Here is a 22,500-nt window from a genome sequence, read left to right as displayed (position 1 = left end):
CAACAATAGGCATAGCCTGCACTCAAGCCAACATTCTTCCCTCACTTCCAGTATGCGCCTTCCTTTCTTTGGAATCTGACAGGCTTCATTCAGGCTTGGCTCCACCACTGACCTTGTGACCTTGAACAAATTATTAATCGCTGTGAGCTTCCATTCCTCCCCTGTAAATGTATGGTATCAATAGTTTCCTACCTTGTAAGGCTGCTGGGAGGAATAAGTGAAGTGCTTCATGCAGGACATAACAAAAGGAAAAAGACAAGGCAATCAAAAGATGGGGACAGACTCTGAATCAAAAAAGCCTATGAAAACAACCTCCCCCACCAGCTTTCTCTCCCAGGAAGGTTCATACTTGGTCATCATCAACTATGCCCACCCACTGCAACCACATACTGGAGGGAGCAGTGGAGGTGTGTCCCCTCCCCACCCACAGGTTGCCGGGCTGGAGAAAATTGAGCATGAGATTAGAACACCTTCAGCTGATACGGTAACGGAGGGGTGGGTGCCATCCTGCACCACCTCAGTGCTGATCTTGTACCTCTAGGAGAACATTTCCTCTGTGACACAATTGGTCTATTTGCTGGCCATTTGCTGGTTTATTTGAAACTGTTTTCAAGTGGCAGGAGCTTTTCTCTGTACCTTGTATAATCCCCTTCCTTGCCAAGCCAGAAGGCAGCCTGCATAATGGAGGGAGCATTGGCACAGGAGTTGGGGAATTCACATTAGAGGCTTGGCTGCTTATCTCCACAAGTCTTTGCCTTCCTCTGAAGACTCCTGAGAGTCCCTTGGACTGCAAGGAGATCAAACCAGTCAATCCTACAGGAAATCAGTCCTTATTCTTCATTGGAAGGACTGATGCTGAAGCTGAAGCTCCAATACTTTGGCCATCTGATGCAAAGAACTGACTCATTTGCAAAGACCCTGATGCTGGGAAAGACTGAAGCTAGGAGGAGAAGGGGATGACAGAGGATGAGATGGTTGAATGGCATCACTGACTCAATGGACGTGAGTTTGAGCAAGCTCTGGGAGTTGGTGATGGACAGAGAAGCCTGGTGTGCTGCAGTCCATGGGGTTGCAAAGAGTAGAACACAACTGAGCGACTGAACTGACTGACAGGGACTTGGTTCCTTCGGGGGTAAAACCTCAGTGGATTACACCAGGGGTCAACAAACTTTTAAAATAATGGCTCACTGAGAAAATATTTTAGGCTTTGAGGGCCATGTAGTTCACAGAGTCTCTGTCACAACCACTTAACTGTCCCTGCAGTATGACAAAAGCCACAGATAATACATACATAAAAGGGCACGGATGTGTTCCAAGAAAACTTTATTAAACAAAAAAGAAAAGCTGCAGGCTGGAGATGGCCAGAGGGCCAGAATATGCAAACCCCTAGATTAAATGACCTCTTTTTCACACCTTCCGGTTTGGATTTCCATATTTTAATTATTCAAGATGCATCTCCCATCTGGCCTTACAGAAAGTTCAAAGGCTAGACAGTTCTAGGTTGAAACGAAAAGTTCAAGAAATAATAATAAAGATATCAATTATGAAGTAATTGCTAAGTACCAAGTATTCCGCAAATGGCTTTATGTGCATTATCTCATTTTGTCCTCCAAGCCATTTGCTGAGGTAGACACTATAATTAGTCCACATTATAGGTAAAGAAACTGAAACTTCAGTGGTGCAAGGAGCCCAGTGAATGTCATAAAAATGAGAAGATGCAGAGCTGGGATCTGAAGTGTTATTTGACTCCAAAGTCCTTGCTTCAAACTACTGATTTTTTGGATTATCACAAAGTTATTCAGAGTCCTACCCACACTTGTCTCTTCACCCTCACCCTGGTTATTCTTCCATCAACCCTCCAGAAGTTCATGGGAGAAACCCCGTCCTTGCATGCCACATAAATCAAAAGACCGGGCCTAAAAATAACACAAGAGTTCACGATGCTAGATGACAAATTGCTTTTTAATGCATAATAATTGACTCCTTGACCAGCTCAAGACCTCTCGGGGGCCGGAGTACCTACAGCATGCCTTATTTGGAAGGTGAACAAATGCTGGACCCGCTGATGAGAGACCTGCAGTCTATCACCCAGGAGGACGCAGCTCCGTTTAAAGAATCCTTTCAACTGAGAAGGAGGGAAAAAAAGCAGCAAGGATCTACATCTTAAAGTGGTTTATCAGTTTAACTACACTCAATACACTCAATATCTTGTAATAACCTAACCTATAAGGGAAAGCAATCTGAAAAAGAATGTATATACATATATATGTATACCTATGTATAACTGAATCACTGTGCTGTATACCTGAAACTAACATGATATTGTAAATCAACTGTACTCCAACAAAACAAAAATAAGTAAGAAATAGTCATAAACAATATTCTCGAGAAACAATGACCTTGAGGAAAAAAACTGAAGGGCAACTTGAAATGTGCATCAGTGAGGTTGGCTGATCTCACAGGAAGCGTTTCAAGGTGGGGCACCTGATGCTCCTTCAGTGCCTGGGCATCTCACTCTCTGCACCTTCCACAGAGTCTCCCTGAGCAACTCGCGATGATTAATAGCATCTCTCTGGGGCCCTGAGATGGACAGAGGCTCCTGATCACAGGGGTGTAGACGGTGGTGCAACCAATGTTCCCATCTCTGGCTTGGCGACAGACAACTGCATTGTCCAGAGAGTTCCAGAGTCCACGGCAGGTACAGAGAAAATGTTAATGCAACAGTCCACTAAATATTTAACAGTCTCTCCTTAGCCTGCTGATGCGATTATGCAGGAGCCTCATTACTAAAACCCACTTCCACCTCCTAATTGATGGGATAGATTCCTTTACGCTAACACACAGAAGGTTTAGATACACCTGAGTCATGAATACAGTACAGCGAGGAGCAAACCATTTGATGCCAGACCATCACCACTCAGTGAAAGTCATCCACTTGGAGAGAGGCTTTGCCCCTGTCCTCTAGTGTGACAGACAACCCTGAAACACAGCAAGACAAGACGCCACCTTAGGAATATGGATCAGCTATTTCTAGGGTGATGGTAACAGTCAGAGGAAGGTGCACAGAGGACAGAGCACTAAACCCATTTCTCACCTCTTAACCAACCCAGGCTAGTTGTTATTATTATAGTATATTATATAATAGCTTTGTTGTTGTTGTTTAGTCACTATGTCGAACTCTTTTGCAACCCCATGGACTATAGCTCACCACGTTCCTCTGTCTATGGGATTTTCCAGGCAAGAATACTAGAGTGGGTTGCTGTTTCCTTCTCCAGGGAATCCTCCCAACCCAGGAGTTGAACCTGCGCCTTCTGCATTGGCAGGCAGATTCTTTACCACTGAGCCACCAGGGAAGCCCGGTATAATATCTTTGGCCAACAATAATTTGTCTCAGCAGATTTCATCCTTCCCACCCATATGGTCCTAATCATTTTTTGAGTCCAGATCAAGTGTCACCACCTCTGGGAAGCTTTCCCTATACCTCCCAAGTCAAAATGAATCATTCTGCCCCTTGTAATTCCATGAGCTCTGTTGAAAACGCTATTACAGCTTTTATCTCACAGGGTGCCTTCGGTATTATAATCAGGAACAACAGAATTGAAAGTGAAATCTCACGTCTAAATGCCTAGGTTACTAGCTGTGTGGTCTTAGATAAGATTATTTAAGCTCTCAATACGGTATTTTCTCATCTTTAAAATGGAAATGATGATGGCACCCCAAAGGCCTACTGTGACATTAAGTGGGAGAAATGATTTGGCATTTGGCAAGCACTCAAATATACTAGGCCCTGTTGGCTCAGACGGTAAACTATTTGTCTGCAATGCAGGGGACCCAGGTTCAATCCCTAGCTCATGAAGATCCCTTGGAGAAGGGAACGGCAACCTACTCAAGTATTCTTGCCTGGGAAATCCCATGTACAGGGGACCCTGGTAGGCTACAGTTCATGGGGTCACAAAGAGTCGGATACGACTGAGTGATTAACACACTTAAGCACTCAAATGCTCTCTCAGCTGGATACCCATATCTTTATCTATATCCATATCTACATACTGCATATATATATATGCATATACACGTATTTATATACGTATACATACATAAATAGGTAGACACAAAAATATGAAGTTTCAGATTCCTTCTACATATGTAGTATAAAGAAGTATGTAGTATGAAGTTTATGTTGTATGTGAAAAGTGTCTGAAACTTCGTACATAGCTTCCCACTCAGCATAAGAAGTTGGGAACCTGCTGGCTAAATTCTCAGCCAGAGCAGTGAGAAGGGTCACTTTAAGGGACCACATACCCAAGCACTGTTTCCTCACTGCCATGTCCTTGCTTTCATGCAGTGTGGTAGGTCGATGGGCTTACAGCAAGGTCCGCCAGTGTCCTCTCTGGGTGCATGCCTCAGCGGGTTGGTCGCTGCTCTTGTTTCCCGGTCTCTGTGATGGACAGACGGTTTGGCAGGATCTCCAGATATACCCTCATGTTTAGGGGGAGGTAGGAGGCCGGGTTTAGGCTTCAACTACAGCCATGTGACCTGGTCTAGCCTTCACAGGGCTCTCCACTGAAGAATGATGGTCATCATTTTTCCTTATAGGTACCCTGGGAATGTCTTTGGAAGCAGGAAGGGTAAAAATCACCCGTCACCTCATTCCTAAACTTGTGCATGTGTTCCTCCTGGCAAAGCTTAAGGGCAGTCACAGGAGGGGGAGAAGTGAACAGGAGGCTGGGCTGACCCCGTTCAAATCCAGTCTGCTCCCACAAGACCTTGGGGAAGATACTCATCTCTCCAACGATACTCATCTCTTCCTGCCTGTTACATACACTCATCCCAGCCTCTCTCTTGCCCCCTCAGGAACAGGACTGCAATCGTTGTTTACGCACATTAACAGCTGGAGGAGATACTATATTGCCCTACCTCTTCTGCAGAGTTGTGTGGTCACATGACCACGTTCTGGCCAAGAAGGTAACAGTGGGCTTGGGTGGGACTTGGAGAATCTCCTTAAAATACAGTAGATGCGGGAGGGAGGGGGGATAAATTAGGAGTTCTGGATTAACATTTATACACTACTATATATAATACAGATAGCCAACAAGGACTGACTGCATAGCACAGGGAGCCATGCTCAGTATTTTATAATAACCTCTAATGGAAAACAATCTGAAGAAGAATGTATGTTTGTATGTGTGTGTATAACTGAATCACTTTGCTGTACAACTGAAACTAACATAATGTTCTACATTAACTATACTTCAAAGAAAAGCCCCAAGAGATTAAAAAGAGAAAGAGGAGATACTCTCTTTTTCTCCCTTTGTGTTTTGCTGTCTGGAATACAGATGTGGTGCAGCAGCTGGGACAGTGGAATGACCCTGAGGAACAGAAACATATCCTGAGGTTAGCAGGGCTGGAAGTGAGAAGCCTGGGTCTCTTTGACATAGTGAAACTGCCAGACCAGCCCTGTACATCCATCTCTAAACTCCTTTCACAGGGAGAGAAATACATGCCAACTAATCTATGCCACTGGTAAGGTTTTCTCAGTCCTGTGCAGCTCAACTTCATCATTACTGATAAATAAAGCTCAGCAATAATGTAAATAGAATTATACCCTGCAGGCCAAATCCAGTCCACCACCTGTTTTTGTGTGGCTCAGGAGTTAAGAGTGATTTTTAGAGATGAACATTTGCAATCAATCTGAGAGGAAATGATAACTCTAATCCCCACTGGCTCAAAAAAGAATTCTATCCTTTTCATTAGTACACCTGTATTATGAAAAAGTTATACTCATCTGTTATCATATTTTGAATTTTTCAATAAAAAATGTGTTGGAAATCTGCTTTTTCATTACTTAAATACCTACAAACTGTCCTTGATTTTGCCTTGTCCTGCAAAATGTAAAATACTTACTATTCGGCTCTTTACCGAAAACATCTGTTGACCCATGATATAGACAAGTTCTAAATACACTGCTAATCTTATAGAAAATGCTCAATAAATGACATCTATTATTATAAGTAAATCTCCTAAAAAGCTTGGCAATGAAGTTACTCTATTATTTGTTCCTTTTTGCAAGATCTTATAACCCTATGGAAAAGTATGGCTTAATTCTTTGTTGACTTAGTGAAAAAAATCTTCCAGTTAACCTTACCCTTCCCAAGCATCTCCACTTTCTTTGACACTTCTTGGTCACCAGGCAATAAAAAATAAACATAACAAGCACAACAAAGACACAATACATTGTTTCCCATTCACCAGTCATAGACCTGTACCTTTAAGGCCACCTAACCAAAAAAGGGACACAGTGAGTGACTCAAAGGGATAAGACAAGGCTAATTTTATTTACATCTCTCTAGAACGTTTTGGTAACTGGGCCCGCTATCCTTCCTACATTTCCCCACCTAACTCCAGATGTGACTGGTGTAAATTGCCCATCTGGTGCAAATAAATGGAACCTTGGGCAAAGTCACATGTATGATTCCACCATTCGCCACATGGTAGTAATGCTTCAATCGTGGTCAGACTCAATCTGGGCATCTAGGAAGAGCCTCTCGTGGAACAGTTCAGGAGCAGTTCAAACGTGAGTTCCAACCTTCTCCAACAAAAGGAAAATTACATGGCTGAGTTAAACTGGCATCTCCCAACCTTTTTGGGCAATGGTGCCAAGTTTCTGGCTCATGCACATATTTCTCAGCCAGTCTGTGTCTGCTCCTTTCTCCACCCTTCTACCCCCGACCTTCAGTTGGACATGCTCTAATCTGTAAGAGTTTGAGTTGTTTCAAATACCAGGCTTGGGAGTATGAAATGAAGGTGCAGAACAAGTGCAGCAGCGGCTCCAGATGGGGAAAGAAAGGGACTCTGGCGGCCCTCACTGGGAAGAAAGGGCTTGGCGCTGGCATAGGGGTGTAACTGAATGCGGTGGCACTGAGTGGGACGCTGGGAGACAGAGCCTTGTCTCTGGCTGGGTGTTGACTCTTTCGAATTACCACATCCAGGCTCAGCCCCCTGGAAGGCAGGCCAAGGGAAAGCACTCTGGAAAGTGTGGAGGTTCAAAAGATTTCAACACATCAAGGAAAGAGAGGCTTCGCCAACGGCTTAGGAGGTGCCGGGTAGGCCTGGGAAAGGGATCAGCTCCTTTAGATCATCCGTGACCCTTGGTTATGAGTTATTCATGTTGCAAAGAATCTGAAGCAGGCAGTTGGAATGGGAGGTGGGGGAGAGAGTTTCTGATTAACAGTTATCACGTATTTTGTCTCAGCACTAAATGTTCCCCAGGAGGATATATCTGAATGTCTCTTGCAGCATTCTCTGTAATAGCCTCTAACTAAAAACTAACCAAATGCCCATGGGGCCGGGGGTCAGGGGTGGGGATGGGATGGATACATTGTGATTTACTTAAAAACAGAATTCTATACAATTATAATGAATGATCTACAACCACATACAACAAAATGACCGAATCTCACTAACAGAATGTTGAATGGAAAAAACCCAGGTACAAAAAGAGGATGATTCCATTAGAGTCAAGTACAAAAACAGGCAAAACCTATCACACTAGAAGAAAGGCAGGGGCAGGAGGGCCACTCTGACACTGGTGACATTTTATTCTTAATCTGTGTGCTGGTGACAGGGCTGTTTTCCCTTTATAAGCACAGGATATGTTCATTTGAAAAGATTCAAAACATACAGTGTGACCTCTAACAGATAGGGAATCATAGTTTGCTAGTTTTGAAAGAAGCCCTGGATATTTCAGGGATGAGACACCCACATAAATTCATTTGACCATAAGGTTCAAAGAGAAGGGATACAATCATAATGTTAGTAGCTGTAACAATAGCAAATATATATAATTATAGTAATAAACTCATGTTTATTTACTCAATGTTCACCTGTGCCAAACACTGTACAAGTATTATTTAATCTCTATAATAAAACTATAAAGTATATGCAATGACATCCCATTTTACAGTGGAGGAAACTGAGGTTCTGAGGGGTAAAGACATGCACCCTGACCTGATTTAAGCATATGGATGGGATGCAAGTCAGGGAAAGTTCTTGGCAAAAAGAGACCTGGATTCAGGTCTCCTAACTTTTGAGTCAACATGCCCCTGGAGGGTTGAAAACTGTCCCCCTAAAAATATGTGCATATCTTAAGTCCTAGAACCTGTGAATGCTACCTTGTTAGGAAAAAGGGTCCTTGCAGATACAATTAAATGAGGATTTCGAAGGGAGAAAGTTATCCCAGCTCATCTGGTTGGGTCCTAAATGTCATTGTGTACGTGTCCTCATTAGAGTAAGGCAGAGAGAGACGTAACGCGTGCACAAAGGACAAGACAGCGTGAAGATGGAAGCAGATATACAGAGATGTGGCCACAAACCAAGGAATACCAGCTGCTGGCAGTTTCAGGACCTGGAAGAGGCAAAGAATGAGTTCTCTCCCAGAGCCTCTGGAGGGAGTATGGCCCTACCAACACATTGGTTTTCAAACATCTGACTTCCAGAACAATGAGAGGATAAACTACTGCCAATTTACGGAAATTTGGTAAAGCAGCCATAGGAAATGAACATACTCCGCCTTAACTAAACATTCACGCACCATCGTGTAAACAATATTTTATAAGATGGCCACAGGAGTCCCTGAGAAGCATCCTGGGATCACACAGGTTTGGGAATTAATCTCAGACAGGTGTCTTTACACTTGGACTTCTCAAGATGTTTAGTATGTTTATTGTGCTTTGCGTTTCTTGGAGAAGGGGCTATAGTGATGCAGAATTGCCCAAACTTCACAGGAAGAGCCGAGCGAGCAGTCCCAGGAAGATCTGCAGTATGCCGTGCTGACAACACTGATGACGGCCACGAGGGGACGAAGGCCTAAAACATTACGAGTTACTCCTTTGCCAAGTTCATGATCACTTTTTAAAGCCTCCCAAGCACAGAGGATGAGATGGCTGGATGGCATCTCATGGATGCCAGGAGACTGACTCAATGGACAGGAGTTTGAGCAAACTCCAAGGAGACAATGAAGCTCAGGGAAGCCTGGTGAGCTGCAGTCCATGGGGTCACAAAGAGAGGGACACAGCTTAGTGACCGAACAGCAACAACCACCACAGCACAGTAGTTATCACATCAAGAGCTGGACTGGATGAGCTCCACAGGGCCTTCAAAATCTAACAATTCTTTATGTGTAAAACCAGACATGGTTCTTGCCCATGGCAGACATGGCTAATCAATCACAACACAATCCCCCAAGCTCTGATAGGGTCCCCTAGTCCTCAACCAGAGCTCCAGGCAAATAAGGTCTATGTACTATTCCTGTCCTAGTAACTCAACACATGCACAGAACACAGAAGTCGTTCAGTCGTGTCCGACTCGCTGTGATCCCATGGATTGTAGCCCACCAGGCTCCTCGGTCCATGGGATTTTCCAGGCATGAATACTGGAGTGGGGTGCTGTTTCCTTCTCCAGGGAGTAACTCAACAGATAATACAAATAAACAAACCACGGCTTGTGGGTTTTCAGAAACATCTGTATTATTTTCTTCTTGCCCTAAAAGAATGTTCTCATGCCCACCAATATTTATTGACTTTCCCCCCAGCTCCATTTCTAGAATGCACAACCTTTGCTCTGATTTCTAAACCAGAACTCCAGCAATGATGGTGAGTGGTTTTGGGAGCAGAGAGGGGAGCTTTGGGGCACTCTACATGCAGTCTAATCTTTGTTCTCTGGGCATAATTTTCTCCAACAAATTAAAATATACATGCATTTACTGCCCTCTGAGTTCCAAACCCATTCATGGAAACTGCAGTTGATTTTTTAAATCTTTACATCCTGAGTGAAATCCCAGAGCAGCAGCTGCATCTGATCAAACTTCCCCAGCAGGAAAGTTCAGAAGCTCGGGGTCTTCAAAGAAAACCATTAGCTGGGGATGCAATTTTAGAAGGTGATGAAACACGGATGCCTCACTCGTACTGTAAGAACACCTTTCTCAGTGGGGTATACAGACTTCCACAAGGGGTAACTACCACTGATCTTGTTTTATAATTTTTTTAAAAATCTGAAAATTACAAACATTAAGTACATGGAATCAATGAGGCTATGAAGCTTATCAGTCATACCTCCATCCCCTAAAAGGAAGAAGGAGTTGAGAACAGTAATAAACATATTCTTAATTTAACAACGTATATTAGGTACTTTAACAATCTATTTTAGGTAACAATTTTCTTGCAGTTTCTGTGTCAGACCCTGAGTAAGGTCATGGTTAGGCAGCTCTGTGAGCCCCTACAAGGTGGCACGAATTGCACACTGAGGTTGGACATTGAGTAACACAGTTTCCGCCCGTCACAGATTTAGGGAGAGGCAGACAGTGATCACCAAGAAAAACAAATATTTTATACCTTGAGAAATGCTCTGGACAGAAAGAAAGAACATGATGTGGCAAAGAGAAACACGGTGAGTTGCAGGGTGGAAGTAGCAAAGCCAAGCCATGTAGGAAGTCATCTTGGCAGAATGACATTTAAGCTGAGGATGTTGATGACGAGAAGCTGCCAGCCAGGCCAAGTTCTAGAGGAAGGGCACTCCAAGCAGGAAGAAGAGCAAATACAAAGGCCCAGAGGCAGGCAGGACGTTGGATGTGAAGGGCCAGAGGGGCTGGAGCATGGGGATGACTGGGGAAGAAGGTGTCCTTGCAGAGGCAGACTAGGGTCAGGCTTTGTTAAGATTGCGGGGAAGAGGGAGGCATCTCAAAGCCCGTGGTAAAATGTTTGGATTTTGTTCTTATTGGATAGGAAGCTGATGGAAGCTGTTACACGGGGGAAGGGTGAGAACTGATTTAAGCTTTAAAAACACTAGGTATTTGGGAAGGTTACTGAGTAATCAAAGTGAGAAACAATGGTCACCTATATAAAGCTGTGCCTGTGGAGAGGTGAGCGGTGTTCCCTTGGGGATAAACATCTTTTCTGTCATTGCTTACTGAGGTGTAATTTACCTACAGCCAAACACGTATCTTCTACGCAGAGTCTGATCCATTTTGACAGATGCTTATACCCATGAAACCCATACTCTACCAAGAACGTAAAGCAGTTTTTGTACCCAAGAAAGTGACTTCTAGTTTCCTTTCCATCAGTCTTCCCTCTCCCATGTCCAATGTGGGATCTGTTTTTGAGGGAGAGGTGAAAAGACTCATTTTCACTACACTAGACATGGGAGTGTGTGCAAAGAGAAAGATCAAAGATGCCAAAAGCTTGTAGCTCAAACAACTAGATGGCTGGAGGTCACCATTGGCTGCCCTGGTAAAGGCTTGGGGAGGAGAATATATCTCCAGTTGTGGTCTCACACGTCAGGTTCAAGAAGCTCACTGAACACCTAATGAAGATGCTCAGAAAAGAGTTGTACGAGTAAGCCTGGAGCTCAGGCGAGAGGTCCAGGCCGAAGACGTAAATCTTCACAGGAACTCATGGATGTAAGTCATCGCAGGAAGCCATGGACTGGATGATGTCAGCAAGGGAGCAAATAAAGACAAAAAGGAGAAGAACGAGAAGAGGATAGGAGCAGTTCAGGAGAAAGAGCAGCAAAGGAAATTGAGGCAAGAGGAAGATGCCGCAAGTAGGACACAGAGAAGTCTGCTGAAGGAAGGGGAAAACCACAGGAAGGAGGGAATGATGCACTCACGCAAATGTTCCTGGCCAGTGGAGGGTGATCCCTGCATCTTTTATTTCCCTGCAGAGTACCCAAAACTCTGTAGCGCAGGTCTCACTATTATAGAAAGTCCTGTACATACGAACCTTCAGGTTACGATCTTTCAAACATGTGAACATGTATTCCATCAACATCACACATGAGTGAAACTGCAGCTGGCCCTCTGTCTCCTACCGTTAACGATCCTTCAACTCTACCATCTCCCAGCTCGTCTCCCTGTTCCCATCAGTAACTCTCCATGCCAGCCCCTGTACACCAGCTGTTGTACTATACTACTGTGCTTTTCAAGGTACTGTACTGCATGATTAAACATGTTTCACTGTTTCTGTATGTTTGCTTTTTTATGTATTATTTGTATTATTGCAAACCTACTACTGCTTCTGCTACGTCACTTCAGTCATGTCCGACTCTGTGCGACCCCCCAGACAGCAGCCCACCAGGCTCCGCTGTCCCTGGGATTCTCCAGGCAAGAACACTGGAGTGGGTTGCCATTTCCTTCTCCAATGCAGGAAAGTGAAAAGTAAGAGTGAAGTCGCTCAGTCGTGTCCGACTCTTCGCGACCCCATGGACTGCAGCCTACCATGCTCCTCCATCCATGGGATTTTCCAGGCAAGAGTACTGGAGTGGGCTGCCAAACATACCACAGTACAGTACTATATAGCCAATTGTGTTAGTTGGGTACCTAGGCTAACTTTGTTGGACTTATGAACAAATTGGACTTAGGAATACAGTATTGGAAGGGAACTCATCTGTATCTAGGGGACTTTCTGTATTCTCATTTCACAGAGAAGGAAAGTGAGATGCAGAGAGGGAGTGACTTGTCTCAGTTCAGTTCAGTTCAGTCACTCAGTCAAATCCGACTCTTTGTGACCCCATAGTCTGCACGACACCAGGCTTCCCTATCCATCACCAACTCCAGGAGCTTACTCAAATACATGTCCATTGAGTCAGTGATGCCATCCAACAATCTCATCCTTTGTTGTCCCCTTCTCCTCCCACCTTCAATCATTCCCAGCATCAAGGTCTTTTCAAATGAGTCAGTTCTTTGCATCAGGTGGCCAAAGTATTGGGGTTTCACCTTCAGCATCAGTCCTTCCAATGAATATTCAGGACTGATTTCCTAAAGGACTGGCTGGATCTCCTTGCAGTCCAAGGGACTCTCAAGAGTCTTCTCCAACACCACAGTTCAAAAGCATCAATTCTTCGGCGCTCAGCCTTCTTCACAGTCCAACTCTCACATCCATACATGACCACTGGAAAAACCAAAGCTTTGACTAGACGGACCTTTGTTGGAAAAGTAATGTCTCTGCTTTTTAATATGCTGCCTAGGTTGGTCATAACTTTTCTTCCAAGGAGTAAGCCTCTTCTAATTTCATGGCTGCAGTCATGACCTGGGGTGATTCTGGAGCCCCAAAAAATAAAGTTTCTCACTGTTTCCATTGTTTCCCCATCTATTTGCCATGAAGTTATGGGACCCGATGCCATCATCTTACTTTTCTGAATGTTGAGCTTTAAGCCAACCTTTTCACACTCCTCTTTCACTTTCATTAAGAGGCTCTTTAGTTCTTCACTTTCTGCCATAAGGGTGGTGTCATCTGCATATCTGAAGTTACTGATATTTGTGATTGTGGGCAATCTTGATTCCAGCTTGCGCTTCATCCAGTCCAGCATTTCTCATGATATGTACTCTGTACATAAATTAAAAATGCAGGGTGACAATATACAAACTTGACGTACTCCTTTGCCTATTTGGAACCAGTCTCTTGTTCCATGTCCAGTTCAAACTGTTGCTTCTTGACCTGCATACAGATTTCTCAGGAGGCAGGTCAGGTGGTCTGCTATTCCCATCTCTTGAAGAATTTTTCACAGTTTGTTGTGATCCACACAGTTAAAGGCTTTGGAATAGTCAATAAAGCAGATGTTTTTCTGGAACTCTTGGTTTTTTGATGATCCAAGGGATGTTGGCAATTTGATCTTTGGTTCTTCTGCCTTTTCTCAATCCAGCTTGAACATCTGGAAGTTCACAGTTCACATATTGTTGAAGCCTGGATTGGAGAATTTTGAGCATTACCTTGCTAGCGTGTGAGATGAGTGCAATTGTGCGATAGTTTGAGCATTCTTTGGCATTGCCTTTCTTTGGGATTGGAACGAAAACTGACCTTTTCCAGTCCTGTGGCCACTGCTGAGTTTTCCAAATTTGCTGGCATATTGAGTGCATCACTTTCAGAGCATCATCTTTTAGGATTTGAAATAGCTCAACTGGGATTCCATCACTTCCACTAGCTTTGTTCGTAGCGATGCTTCCTAAGGCCCACTTGACTTCACATTCCAGGATGTCTGTCTCCAGGTGAGTGATCACACCACCGTGATTATCTGGGTCATGAAGATCTTTTTTGTATAGTTCTTCTGTGTATGCTTGCCACCTCTTCTTAATATCTTCTGCTTCTGTTAGGTCCATACCATTTCTGTCCTTTATTGAGCCCACCTTTGCATGAAACGTTCCCTTGGTATCTCTAATTTTCTTGAAGAGATCTCTAGTCTTTCCCATTCTATTGTTTTCCTCTATTTCTTTGCACTGATCACTGAGGAAGGCTTTCTTAGCTCTCCTTGGTATTCTTTGGAACTCTGCATTCAAATGAGTACATCTTTCCTGACTTGTCTAAAGGCTACTTACAAGAAGAGCTCACATCCTGATGTGTAACAGATTTGCCCCAAGTGCATTTGCAGCATGTTAGTGAGTCAGGCTACAAAAGGGGTTCTGGGGTCACATTAGCAGGGACGGTACAAAGTGAAGTGAAGTCAAAGTCGCTCAGTCATGTCCGACTCTTTGTGATCCCATGGACTGCCTAGTCCATGGAATTCTCTAGGCCAGAATACTGGAGTGGGTAGCCTTTCCCTTCTCCAGGGGATCGTCCCAACCCAGGGATCAAACCCAGGTCTCCTGCATTGCAGGCAGATTCTTTATCAACTGAGCTATGAATGAAGGTGTGAAGTCAGTTAAAACAGGTTTCCCTACTCCAGGGCTCAGAGCCTTGAATATGCTAGTATGAATTGTGATGCCTCAGAAAAGAGTTATAGGGTATTGCTTCTTCCAAATACACATGGAACCATGTTTTTGCTTTCCTGTTTAGAAGAACCATTCACCATACAGGTGTTTCCTACCACACTGTAGGGGAACCATTGCTAGAAGGCAACAGGATCATGGCTTCAAAATGTGTCAGAACAAAGTCTAAAGTGTTCTTACAGACGTTATGTCACTAGTAGCCAAAGGAGAAAGGGTTGACATGAACACTCCATTTTACAGATAATGGAGGCAAAGTGCATGAGGTTAAGTGGTTTGCCCTGTATCACAGTCCTGCAGCAATTAAGCAACTGGAAATCAGCCCTGGTCCATGAGCCCAGGGGCAAGAGAAATCAGGTCAGGTCAGGCCAAGGGGGAATCAAGCTAGAGACAGAAAATGAGGCTCCTCCTCGCCTCTGCTCCTTTCTTTACAACCTTCCCTTGGTGTTTGCTTTCTGCAGGAATCTATCTGGGGGGAGGCGGTTATGCAAAAGATGGAGGAAAAAGAGGGGCTCCATGTGGGCTCAGCTGACAGGCAACAGGGAAAGGCTTCAGTCCTGTTGGATGTGTGAACTGTGAACAGTCTTGCGGGAAGAGCCTGAAGGAAGTGTCCGGAGAAAAAGAAAGAAGAGACACTGGGGACTATGGAAGGAGCCCTTAGAGGACACAGAGAAGCCTTATGGATTCCAAAAGCTGCAGGGCTGAAAAGCACCTCCCCTCCAAAGTACTCAATCTGACCTTTTGTCGTCTTGGCCCAACAGTTAGAGAACTGAAGGCGAATGAGCCAGACGCTCCTCCACGATGAACATGAATCACTACACCCCACGCAACCTCCCTACGTTTGGCCACAAGAGGCCCTCATGGACTGCAGCCACCCGCCGCATACCTATGATGTCCCGGCAGGGAAGGGTGTGGCACAGAGAGTCGGGGGAGGGGTCACTAGATCCAAACTGTTAAGAGAAGATTGGCGTGAGCGCCAAGGACACTGAGTTTGGACAGTCACAGGTTTTAAGTCCCACTTGGTAGCTTTGTGACCCAGAGGAGCTACTGAACCTCCCTGAGCCTATGCTTCCTCATCTGTGAAACAGAGATGATAACTGCATCTACTGTGCCGGGCTTACTGTCAAGATTTTAAAGGATAATAAATGAAAAGGCAAGTGTGTCCCCAGGGAGAGGCCAAGGACCCACCAGAGATGCTTCCTAAAACACAGATTTCTAGGTCATACCCGAGACCCTGAGAAACAGACTCTCTGAAGGGTATTCTCATGCATCAGACTGTCTAAGAAAGCTTGGTAAGACATGGTATTCTGTGCTTGGCAAAGACTCAGGAAGTTAATAGCTAATGGTTGCCATCATCAATTAGAACATGTTAATATGAGACATTTTCTCTAGGCTAGACAAACTGAGGTTCAAAATCAGACTTTATCTGAAAGCTAACTCAACAGATAATCATTCATCCTCAAAAACCTAAATAAAGCCTCAATCCCTGGAAACATTATAGCATAGGTGAATACAAAGGGATCTTTTGTAAATGTGACTAAGAAATCAAGTGGTCACTTTTTTTTTTCTTTTTTAAAGAAAAAGCAGCACAAGGCAAACTTTCAGAGATGTGATAAGCAATGTCACCTACACACTCCCTGATGTCTGGTATCTTGCCTGGAAAGGTGTTTCATGAAGAGGGAGACCCTTGTGATGGGTATGATTGCTGTATGCAAGCTGACTACTAAAAGTCAATTGTGAGGCAATTCTCAAAGGCCTTTGGGCTACACTTGCAGGGAAATCATACATGAGTTTTCCCTGACACTGAGTTCCACAGTACCTGCATCTGTCTGTCCCCTCCACTGACCCTCCATCTTTTGTATCTTCTGGAAGACATCCAGATAGAAATCTTTGCAAAAAAACGAGTCTTCCTCTGCTTGTCACACAGAGCAGCAGGGTATAAAAAGACAACATCACCCTCTGCAACGTCCCCCCCTCCTCCAAAAAAAAAATCAAAACTGCATGGCAATCAAATGCTAAGTATACTGGGAAAGAATCCTTTGTCATTTAGACCTTGAGAAAAAAAAAAAAAAAAAAAACAACTTTTTGGGAATTGCTCCATGCAATTTCCATAAAGTTTCATTATATTCAACTAGGATTACCATTGTTTTAGTAGCTGGAAAAAAAAAAAAAAGATTCCCTTTGCTTCCTCTCACTGACCTCAGAGTATCACACTGAGTTTCTATTCACCCAGAGCGCTCCTATTTGATTACACAGCGAAGAGGTGCTTCACGTGACCAGGTGCCTCTCAGAAAAGATTCAGAAAACTAGCTTGGGGAGCAGAGCATCTCTAAGATTATCAGAAGCTGCAGATTTCTGTAAACACTACACAAAGCAGGGCCTTGGACCCTGTGGTTGTCCCTGGCCAGCATTTAATTGCCCATTCTTCATTTTACTGATGTGCTTCAGGGGTAAACCCAACACAGAACCACCACCCTGCCTTCTCAGCAAACAGTTCGACAAAGACCATAAATGTCACCACCACCAAACTGGTGAGTATTAGTTCAGACCTCTGCCTCTCTCATTCCTTGAGACATCTGTGTCCCTGAGGAAAACAAGCCGGGCTTAAAGGAAATCTTGGGGAAAAGAGCCAAGAGCTTTTCCTGTGAAGGCTAGTGGGAGGAGGCCAACAGGGAAGTAGGCTTGATAAAACAGTCTTAAAAAGCTCATTGAGGGACTGAGCAAGTTATTTCAGTTTCTTAAATGGAGGCACCACCCCCACCCCAAAAAAAAAAAAAAAAAGAAAAGGCTTGTTGAGCAAGAAGCTTGACAGGTTGGGAGAGGTGGAGGGTATCACTGCAGAAGGATCGCCTGGTAACAGAGCTTTCTTGTATTACACCCAAAGCTGTGTACCATCTGAGCCTGATCCGGGAAAATACTCAAATCTCCTGGTAATTTCCTGCAGACAAGACATTTAATCATCTCCAAGCCTCTACCACAAGAGAAAAAAAAAGAAAAGCAAAAAACCTAAACCAAATGATTCACACTCTTAAAAATGAATCTGCCTTCGGAACACGAACTGTTTTCTGCTCTTGAAAAGCAGCCACGATTTGTTATTCTAACAAAGTGTTCCCTTCCGCCAAACAGAAATAAAAGTCGCTCAAGGAGGGCTTGTGCTGATTTCTGTTCTGCGTTTTTTGAAACTTCCACCCAGTCAACAGTTTCTCCTGGCAGGTTCTCAGAAATCCAGGGAGAGCTGGGGAGTCGGTGACTGAGAACACAGCATCATTTTTATAAGCCTTCCCCACCCCCCCAGTTTTTGGCCCCATGGGAAGATGTTTTATTGCAGGACGAGCAGAGTTAGCTGCACATATAAATTCTTCACTGCTCAGCTCACTTGACACCTTTATCTGAGTTGCCCAACGGCTGGGAGGGTTTGGCAATTGATGATTTGAACAAGGAAAGGTCCAAATCCTCCCCAAGTGGTATGTGTTCTGTCTGTACATACAGGGCTGTGTCCATCTCTCTAATTACTCAACTAGTTGCACAGCTAAAAACATCTGTTTGCAGAAGGCAAGGAACCCAAAGTATACAAATGATTCATAACACCTAAACAACTGCGAATGAAGGCCAGGCCAGTCCAGCAAAATGACGGCTGCTCTAAGCCAAAATAATTTAATATGGGCGGAAATGGAGTTTGGCAATTCATGCATCAGACTTTGCTTCATTTTGGGAAGGCATTTCTCCTAGGAGCCTCGTCTTCAATTAAACACATACACACACACCCCATCCACCACCCCACCCTCCCCCCCCGCCCCACCACCCCCCGGCCCTCTGCATTAGGCTTTAAGTTTGCTCATGTGTACCTCAGGAAAAACAGACTGGGGAGAGGGACGAAGCTCAAAATGCATCTTTTAAATAAACCTTACCCCTCCCCCACTCCAATCCCGATGGACTATTTTGGTTTGGAAATTTCCCAGTATACAGCTGCCTAGGCACCCCAGATCTGCAGACTCTCAGGCTTCACTAAGTCCAAAGTCTCCCAGCAGCCAAGGGGGTACATCTGCAAATCTGGACAAGCAGGGGTTCTAACAAATTCCCCCCAGGAGCTTTCCCCATCCCACAGACTGTTTTATTCCAGCTAGGAAGGCCAGGAGAGGGAGGTCTCTCCCCCACCTCCACCCCCAATTCAGGGAGAATAAATGAACACATTTCTGAGCTGCTTCATTATAGATAATCTACCAAGAAGAACAGCAATAGGCATTTTTAAAGTTCTAGGAAAACGAGCCATAGGAACGTGGGGAGAAATACATCATCTTTTAAACCAGACCTTCCTGGAGACATCACACATTTTTTGAGAGTCTAAGAGAAATAAATAAGTAGGTCAGGAGCAATCCATTCATTTCCAACATTTGAGGGAAATGAACTGTTAAGAGATTAAAGGCTTTTGAAAAAAATCAAGTTCAGGGAAGTTTAAATGTTTCCACCAAAAAAGTCCTAATACAATAACAGGGTCCGTGACTCCTGACACTGTTACTATTATTGGTTAACCTAGTGCTCAAAGGCTGGGAGACGCTCATATCAAAAAGATCCCAAAGTCCCTTTCCCGGAGCTCCTGACCTCCGCAGCGTCTGTGCTGCAGGGCGCATCTCTTCCAGAGGTTACTGTCCCACCTTAAGGCCCCTCTTCCTGGTCTCCACCAGGAGCACACGCACCGCTTGGGGCACCCCTGCCCTGGGGCCCCACTTACCCGGCTCAGCCTTGCATCTCTGCTGCTGCGGGGCCTCCACCACCGGGATCTAAGGGGGTTGCGGGGTGGGAAGGGGCCGCAGTCCCGGGCCAGGGGATGCGGCTGCGGCTAAGAAGCCCAATGGGGCGTCCGCCGCCAACCACCCGGAGCCAAAGGGGGCCCTGCAGGGGCTCCGCGCGAGGGAGGTGACATTCCCGGGGCTCAGCGATGGCAGCTGCTCCCTGCACAGCTCCGGATGCAGGAAAACCTCTCAGGTCCCGGGGAGAGACGCTTCAAGCTCTCCAGCCTGCCTCCCCGCTGCTTAAAGGGACGCCTCCCCACCTACCGTGGCGCTTATTGGTGAGAATTTCGAGCCACAGGCCAATCCTAGGCCTGTTCCCAAATTGAGATTTCAATCAAGGGAGCTACTGCTTTAAAATTAGAAAAGGCTGATGGGGGTGGGGAAGGGGCTACGGGCCACTTTCAGTAGCAGAAGGACACAGGCGCTCTGGCCCTTGCTCTGTGGAGGTCCCTAGCGCTGGCAGGGGAAGCAAAAGCCAAATTTCGCTGTACAGCAGAGCACAGGAGTAAGGCAGGAAACAGGCTGCTCCTTGGCCTTCACCCCTCCCATCTTGCTCATCCTTCAAGGCTCATCCCACTCATCACAGATTTGAGGACTCTCTTAATTACTGCGAAGAACCCCCAGCTAGGTGCTTCCAAATTCTCCCCACTACTACCCCCCGCACCACAACCTTGGGGGCACTCATCACACTTTCACTGTTTTTTGCTTAATCTGTCTCTCCCTTTATACTGTAAATTCCACCACTGCAGGGCTGTTTCCATCTCTCACCACACTGTATTACCTACCTCCTGCCTGGAACACTGTGAGCTCTCAGTAAATATTTGTTGATGGAATAAATGAACGAATAAATGAAGGAATGTACACTGACACATCTTGTGTCGGCTGTGACATGACAAATGTTAATTAAAAGGTGATATTCAAGAGGCCAGCTGTTTCTGTTGTAGTCTCAGCCTCTTACAAGTTATGGAACCTGTGCTTCAGTTTCCTTGTTTGTAAAGCATGATCATGAAATCTCATGCAGTTGCTGTAACGATGGTGTTAGCGCAAATCTGGACTAGGAGGTACGCCCAATCAACAGCTATAGCCCACTGGATAGTCAAGAGCTGGTGTTTCTGAAATCAGAATACATGTCCTGGGGGTTGGGATGATCTGACTGCTGGTTTGGCTTCTTGGTGAGTATGTGGTCATTCATGAAACAGATGTGAATTCTGTACCTGCTCAGTGCCAGACCTCATGCAAGATGCTGAGGTGACCACTCCTAAGGGGAGTGGAGGTGTGTACTAAGATTTTCCAGAGCTATAGAACCAGTAAGGTGTATAGATAGATATGCAGAGATTTATTATAGGAATTGGCGCCCTATATGGAGTTACAGAGATGGAATAGTCCCATGGTCTGTAGCCTGTGAGTTGTTGGAGAATCAAGAAAGCTAGTGTTATAATGCTGGACAAATACAAAAGCTTGAGAACTGGGTGCCAGGGGTGCAAGTCCTGGCCCCAGTCCAAAAGTCAAGAACCAGGAGTGCCAATGTCTGAAGGCAGGAAAATGTGGAAGTCACAGCTCAAGCAAAGACAGCAAATTGATCTTTCCTCCACCTTTTTGCTCTGTTCGGACCCTCAACAGATTGGAAGATGCCTACCCGCACTGGTGAAGTAGAAATCTTCTTTTGAAGTTCACTGATTCAAACACTAATCTCTTCCCGAGACTCCCTCACAGACACACTTAAAACTAATGTTACCATCTATCTGGGCATCCCTTGGCCCAGGCCAGTTGACACAGGAAATTAATCCCCATCACAGCACAGGGGAGAGACAGAGCAAAATATACAAAGAGAATTATGTTAGATGTATAGTCAGCAAAGACATATGATCAGGAATGTTTATTGGAGCACAGTTTATAACATCACAATAACTGAAAACTGCCACCCAATAAAAATAGGGGAAATGGAAAAATAAATTACAGAACACCTATTTCTGGAATACTACAGTCATGAAACAAAAGAAGCAGAGTTAAGTGCACTAATAAACAATAAACTTCAAGATATATTGCTAAGTACAGTGCAGAAGGTAAAATATATCCCTGCTTGATTAAATAAATCTTCATGTATTATATGGGCTTCCACAATTGCTCAGCATGTAAAGAATCTGCCTGCAGTGCAGCAGACAGAGGTGATGTAGGTTTGATTCCTGGGTTGGGAAGATCCTCTGGAGAAGGAAATGTATCCCACTCCAGTATTCTTACCTGGGAAATCTCATGGACAGAGGAGCCTGGCGGGCTACAGTCCATGGGGTCACAAAACAGCTGGACATGACTGAGTGGCTAAGCATGGATGCATGTGTTATATATACATATGTATGCTGTATGTGCATAAAATGTTTCTAGAACTATGCCTAAGAAAATGGTAAAGCTTATTATTCTTGGCAAGGCGGTATGAGAACTAAGCAGGTCTACAGTGGGAAGGAGACTCCTCTTTCACCATATATTTTTGTATATTACTTATTTTACCATGAGCTTGTAATAAGTTCCTGGATCTGGCAAGATGGTAAATGATGACAGCCTGAAAATTCCAACTCTTCAAAGACCCTAGATACACTAGATAAAATATAACCAAAATTACTTTAAGGGCTTAGCTGACTCACAATTAAGAAAGGAGAGTACCCAGGTAGAAAAAAGAAGTAACTAAAAACAAGAATGATGAAAATGCAAATTCATGCTGGGGATATGAAGCAGAAGGGAAGATGGTTGGCAACAGGAGAACAGTCTGTCTTGGTTCCTAGGGGCCAGGGTTTGAATACCCAAGTAGGACAGAAGATGAGGCTTTGGAACAAGCAGAAGTAGGAAGTTGTTAGGAAAGTCCTCCAGAAAACCAGGAACACTCCCTGAGGGCTGCACCCTTGGGAAACAAATAGATTAGAAAAACTGTCAACCATCCCAAGGAAACTGGTCTCCCTGTGGTCTGAGCAG

At 44.7% G+C, this 22,500-nt stretch overlaps 1 protein-coding gene across 5 annotated transcripts in view; it reads right to left on the bottom strand.

Annotated features, from left to right (window-relative positions):
- The window catches only part of PRICKLE2 (prickle planar cell polarity protein 2), a 389,100-nt gene that overhangs the window by 149,858 nt on the left and 216,742 nt on the right, over positions 1-22,500 (bottom strand). Inside the window, exon 1 of one of the 5 annotated variants that reach the window (XM_055558406.1) lies at positions 19,479-19,734. The exons of the other annotated variants lie outside the window; for them this stretch is intronic. The gene's annotated coding sequence lies outside the window, so the exon portion shown is untranslated. Of the gene's footprint in view, positions 1-19,478; positions 19,735-22,500 lie in introns of those variants that run through there. 5 annotated transcript variants of the gene reach the window in all.

This window comes from Bubalus kerabau, chromosome 20 (genome assembly GCF_029407905.1).
Source record: "Bubalus kerabau isolate K-KA32 ecotype Philippines breed swamp buffalo chromosome 20, PCC_UOA_SB_1v2, whole genome shotgun sequence".
In the NCBI taxonomy this organism is placed as follows: Eukaryota; Metazoa; Chordata; class Mammalia; order Artiodactyla; family Bovidae; genus Bubalus; species Bubalus kerabau.
Note: the sequence above shows the minus strand (reverse complement) of the source record. Positions and strands in the feature narration are given on the sequence as shown.